This window comes from Uloborus diversus, chromosome 3 (assembly GCF_026930045.1).
Source record: "Uloborus diversus isolate 005 chromosome 3, Udiv.v.3.1, whole genome shotgun sequence".
NCBI classification, from domain to species: Eukaryota; Metazoa; Arthropoda; class Arachnida; order Araneae; family Uloboridae; genus Uloborus; species Uloborus diversus.
Genome location: NC_072733.1, coordinates 135,430,969 through 135,436,968, shown reverse-complemented (window position 1 = coordinate 135,436,968; position 6,000 = coordinate 135,430,969).

The window sequence follows — 6,000 nt, the reverse complement described above, 5'->3', positions numbered from 1 at the left end:
CTCCAAATACCCCCTCCCGCAAACATCGCCCAAGATCATTTAAAAAGTCTAACAATGCGTTTTTGAAGCTGTAATTTTGAAAATTTTCCGGGGGAGTACCCCCGAACCCCCTCCCCCCCCATCATTAGCTAGAATATTAATTTTTACTATGCAGGTGTTCGTATTATTGATTCTTTTTCTCCACATTCGTAAACGCAGTTCTCCTAATTTGAATACTCAAATTCTAATGGTGACTCCCTACTAAAACTAGAAGATGTATCCGCTAAATCTTTTATATCTGAAAAAAAACTTAAGGACGGAGGGAGCGTCTCCTCTTCAAGGAGCAAGTTTTAAGGGGACCGGCTGGTATGTAAATGCCAGGGCCGGTTCATGTTGCCCCATCCGCCACTGGACAACTTGTTCAATTTGGGAATATGCGTTTACTTTTTTTTGATACAGCACTTTGAGAAAAAAAAACGATATTTTTGATTTTTTTTTTAAAAGAAAACGACAATTTAAAAAGTTTTGATTTTCAAATTTTCCCCATGTCGACGTCAAATGCATTGTTTTCTGTATGCACAACGTTTCATCTTCAAATAACGAACCATTCAAAATTTTGAACCATTTAACCAATGTGTACTTACATTTTTCCAACAGGTTTTTTCGTGCTTGGCGGAGACCCTGTTTTTTTTTCACGCTTAGAGTATAATATCGGTAATAAATAACTAAATTTGACTGGAATTTAACTACTAGGTTAGCCAAATTGAGAATACAATGAAAATTATTTGAAAATGTTGTAACTTGCATTCATACGCGTCAAAATAAGACTCAAGAGCCAATCGTTGATAACCTGAAAAACTAAAAGTAGATAAACAGTGATCCAATTCGAATTTGTAGTTTATGAAATAGCATTTTAATGAAAGGTATTTGTGCTAACATCATTGCCGGATATTACTGCACTTCATTTAGGTTACAATGAAACTTATTTAACGCTGTGATTTTTAAACTGTGAAATGACTTGACGAATATTCATTAGAGCAGTTATGGATCAATGATCTTAGTAGAATGAAAAGTCCTCTAAAAGAGACAGGTTCAAAAAGGCTTGAACTTATTGGCACTAAAAAATAATAATGAGGAAAAATGTAAACTACGCGACAGCAATTGTCAGAATAGTCATACTTCTTTTTAATGACTCGTTAAGTCGAAGTTTCTGACTTCTTTGTTTTCCTCTTGTTTGTCCATTTTCAATGTGTAACTGAAAGATTCAAAAGCAGAATACGTTAATTTTTGTAAGATTTCAAGTGAGCATAAATACACAGTGTTAAATTTAGAAAATGTAAACTAAAAAAAAAGGTTAAAAAAATTTAAGTGCAATCGGGCTCGTCAATTATTGAGGTCAGAAAGGGGCAATTTTAGCTTCTGAACTCCCTAGCTAAAGCTTTGCGAAAATGATTGGACTTGCTTCTTTTTTTCATTATTTTTATTTATACAATATGCATTAGGTACCATTTACCACCACCTCCCCACCCCTTAGGAATTATTTGAAATGACGGGCCTTTTCGAAACATCAATCTTTTCATGATGCTGAATATTTCTCAAAGGCGAATAATCCTAACCGACGAGGAAGAAAAAAAAAAGAAAAAGAGAAGCAAACTGAAAGTGATATTTGTATATTTTTGCATAGAATAGATATAAAGTAGGACAACTACAGCATCACTATAGTAAAATATCCCTCAGACAAAACTAACAGTGCTGAAAAAAAAGTTTATCATGAATTAAATCAGGTGCTCTATCTTCATTTATCTAATAAAATATATCCATGATATATACTAGTCATTAGGGTGGGCAGAAAATCCTTTTTTTGGAAATCTAATTTTAGATAGTGTGGAAAAAATGCCATATTCGTCTGTTATTACCCTCAGAAAATTTCGCTAATATTTTTAATATTTAGTCGGCTCTATTTGGCCTTGAAAAATTGAAAAAAGCGGCAAAACTGTACTTTTTTTCCGAAAAAAAGGGGGGGGGGTGTCCAAAAAATGAATAAATTTGAAGTTAGTTTCAGCAAGCAGTAGAAGTATCAGTCAGTGAATCAATTGTCACCCTCAAAGACTTTTATACAATTCGTAAATTCGTAGAATATTTAGCTACGCCCCTTTAAGACTGAAGCATAGAAAAAATGATATATATGTATCTATCTATCTATTATATATATATATATATATATATATATATATATATATATATATATATATATATATATATATATATATATATATATATATATATATATATATATATATATTAGGGAGGTCCTTATTTATCTGGGGAAAAAAATTCGGAATTCAACAAGTGATGCCCCCTAGTTTTGTGACACTATAATAAAAAGTAATTTGTGCAAAATTTGAACTTGATCGGTCAATAATAACACGTACCCCTAGGGCGTTGAACTTTAACACTTTTGATAATTTTCCCACACTTCGAGTTTTTACTTCAGACCCCGTACATCGTTTCTCCTAGGTTTGCAAAATGTTTTTACAGTGAGGTAGCATTAAAATTAATCTTTTTAGTTACTTTATATCATCGAAAGATTTTACATTGAATAAGAAAGAAATAGTGCTTTAGGAACTTTACCCTAATCATACACTTTTCTCAATGTATCTCAATCGTGTGCATTTTTTTCCGATAGTCTTGGACTATCTGTAAAATAAATTGCTTTTGTGACTCATATTTGATAAATTGATTGTGAAATTCTTCGATTAATTGTGCTTCTCTTTCAGTTGTATCATTCACAACGTTCACCATTTTAACGATATCTCTTCCCTTTAAATAGCTTCCTTTATTTTGCCATGAATCAGGATCAAATAGGAAAACATCTTTTGGTGTTTGTTACTTATCAAACAGTTTTATTGACTTGTAATTGATTCTATCGAGGAATATCTTTTTACTAAGAAAGTATTCCAAATCATCTACTGTTATCTGAAATTTTTTATACAGTCATCAACAGGTCTTCCTTATCAGCAAACATTTTTTGAAATAGTCTTTTCCTCTCTTCAAAGTTAATTTCTTCATCCAATACGGACAAAGTTACCAGTTCATCTCCTAAATACCGTTAGTGATTTATGAATTTTTCAATCACTGTTTCTGCTGCATGTTTGTCATCATTTTGTACGATGCTAGATTTTAGGCACATTATATTATATAAAGGAGCCTAGATTGGGTTGTTTCTAAAAAACCATATCTTCATACAGCATTTAACTGTAAAACAGCATTTACGGGCTTTCTCTTTTTGTAAGGTCAAATTTAATTGTTTCCTAAACATATAAATTTTCAAACAATAATTTCCTTTTTTCAGCCATCTGGCTCAAGGATAAGCTCCAGGTTGCCGAAAACATTTCTTTGTAGGAGGGACTTCATTGAAAATATTATTACACGTTATGATAATTCTCTGTAATCTTCCTCAATTCCGCTTTTTACGAACAATAATATGTCATCAACTTCGTCTTTTATAATATAAGTGGTATGTGTACTTGATTGAAATGTTAATAGTTCCGAATGATGGAGACCTTTTCGCAAAATTTTCAAGCGCTTAAATACTGGGATATCTAGTCTAGAGCTAAGAAAGGCAAGAACTTCTTTAAACACACACTCTGCAGTACGATTTCAAGTGCATGATGATGGCAATCCAAATGTAATGTATCACTGCTCATTTTTTGCTAAAAAAATCGCATGCACAATTTATACGGCCGTTATTGCAAGCCGTTGTATCAAACACTACAGCTTAAACAGTTAGCAATAAAGCGCAATCATCTAAGATATCATATACAATTGAAGAAATATATCAGGAATTCCGAGTAGCTGCTCAACATTGGGACCTGAAGCTATCACGTTCTTTTTCCAGTTGCATCTGGATGTAGCTTTGCATCCCAGTGAATAACTAAAAAATCTAAATTTAAATTCATGAAATTTGATTTTACCTCTGGAAGATTTTCTCTAGCTCTCTTAAGGGATGTACAATTGATCATAAGGTCATTTGAATTTAAATTTACTGTATCTACATAGGCTATTAATGAATGAAGAACATCTTTTCCCCTAATATGGCATTTGTCTAACTGATGAAAAGCGAGCAGTATCAATAGTTATCAAGACTTTTTGCGTTGAGATAGACCAGATGTAGAAAAAAAGTTCAACAGGTAAGGATAAATACCCATTTCGGTTTCTAAATCTTTTTAATTGCAAGAAGAATTCGATGATAATAAAGGACTATGTACTAAAATAGAAGAAAATTAATTCAAAGTATAGATTTTTGCATTACTCTGATCTGGAATTTTTTTAAATTTATATTTTAGATATGGAAAATACAGTATATATTTATGTTAGAGTAATCGAGGATTTTCCAAAATTTATATTTTAATAATTAAAAATTGCGTAAACATTTAAGTATATTTATAATTAAAGAACAGCGAATTAAAATATAATTGCCATTACTTATATTTATATCATTGAAACCTAGCGATCCGATTTGTGATACCTATTACATACGCAGGAAATTTTGTAAATAAACACCCCCAAAGCCGGGAGGAAGCAATTTATTGTTGTCAAACATCATTCATTAATGCCTTAGGCCATTCACTAATGGCCTTTGGAATCCCTTGTGTCCATCTTGGTGGAAAGAAATGTTCCCCTGCCGCTTGGTTTAAAACGAGCGCAGAATAGCGGTATGCCTCACCCAAGGCCATTGGTGTACATGTACCCTCTGTTACATGTAAAATTTTACAAAATGAAAGTGAGAGAATGGTCGGTCTGGAAGTATCAACATCTATAGAGGTTCAAAATTACTTTAAATATGAAACGTAAAAATATTTTTACATAAAAATGTGAAAATCCGCAATTTTTTTCTTTGAAACTCAAAAAAAGGAGGCCCTAGGGGCACGGGTTAATATTCATGGATTGACTTAAAATTTTGCAAGGATCATTTATTTGTATAATGGAACAAATTGAGGGGGCGTCGCGTAAAATATCTACAACTTCAAAAATAAGGACCACCCTAATATATATATATATATATATATATATATATATATATATATATATATATATATATATATATATATATATATATATATATATATATATATATATATATATATATATATATATATATATAAATCTCGTGTCACGATGTTTGTTCGGGGTAAACTCCGAAACTACTGAACCGATTGTTATCAAATTTCATACGTATCTGTAATTTGGTCCAACTTAAAAGATAGGATGGTTTTTATAATTTTTCATAGCAAATAAAATGTTTATTATACATTAATAATGTGTATTGATTGTTTGGTTCTGTAAATTCTAACTAGATGGCGCTGTAAGTTGATACATCCTCAAAAATTTTATTCTTAGGTTGATTAAAATTTACAAATGATGCTATGTTACGGATATTGATGGTTATCAACAATATCGCCGTAGAAAAGAGGAGTATAGAGGACACATTTTTCAATCTAAATGTCAAATTCTACAAATCAAATTGAAATTGACAAGCAGTGGGTAGTTCTATACTCACCACTGCTTACAAAACGTATGAGGCTCATATAAATGTCGAGCTTTGCAGTTCCGTGAGATCCACTAAGTACTGCGGCAAATACGTTATTAAAGGTCCTTATTAGGTAACATTTGAAGTAAGAGATATGGGCAAAATTTCCGAAAAATTGCGCTGAGTGGACATAAAAACAGCAACGAAACTATCTAGCTTCCTCATACAGTGGCGTACTGGGCCGCCGGGATACCGGGAAAATTCCCGGTACGCCGGTGTCCTTAGTGCGCCGGTGCCTAAGTCCTTTTTTTTAGGATTTTGTACTGGATATTACAGCACCATTTACCATAAGATTTATTGTGTGAAATGAACAAGTAAGGCGACTGTACTACTTCATAGGATTTTTTTTTATAGTACTATTTACGAATCGTAAAAACAACAATAAGTAGCACCGACTTGAACTCAAATGAAACTAATAAATCTTTCCATTT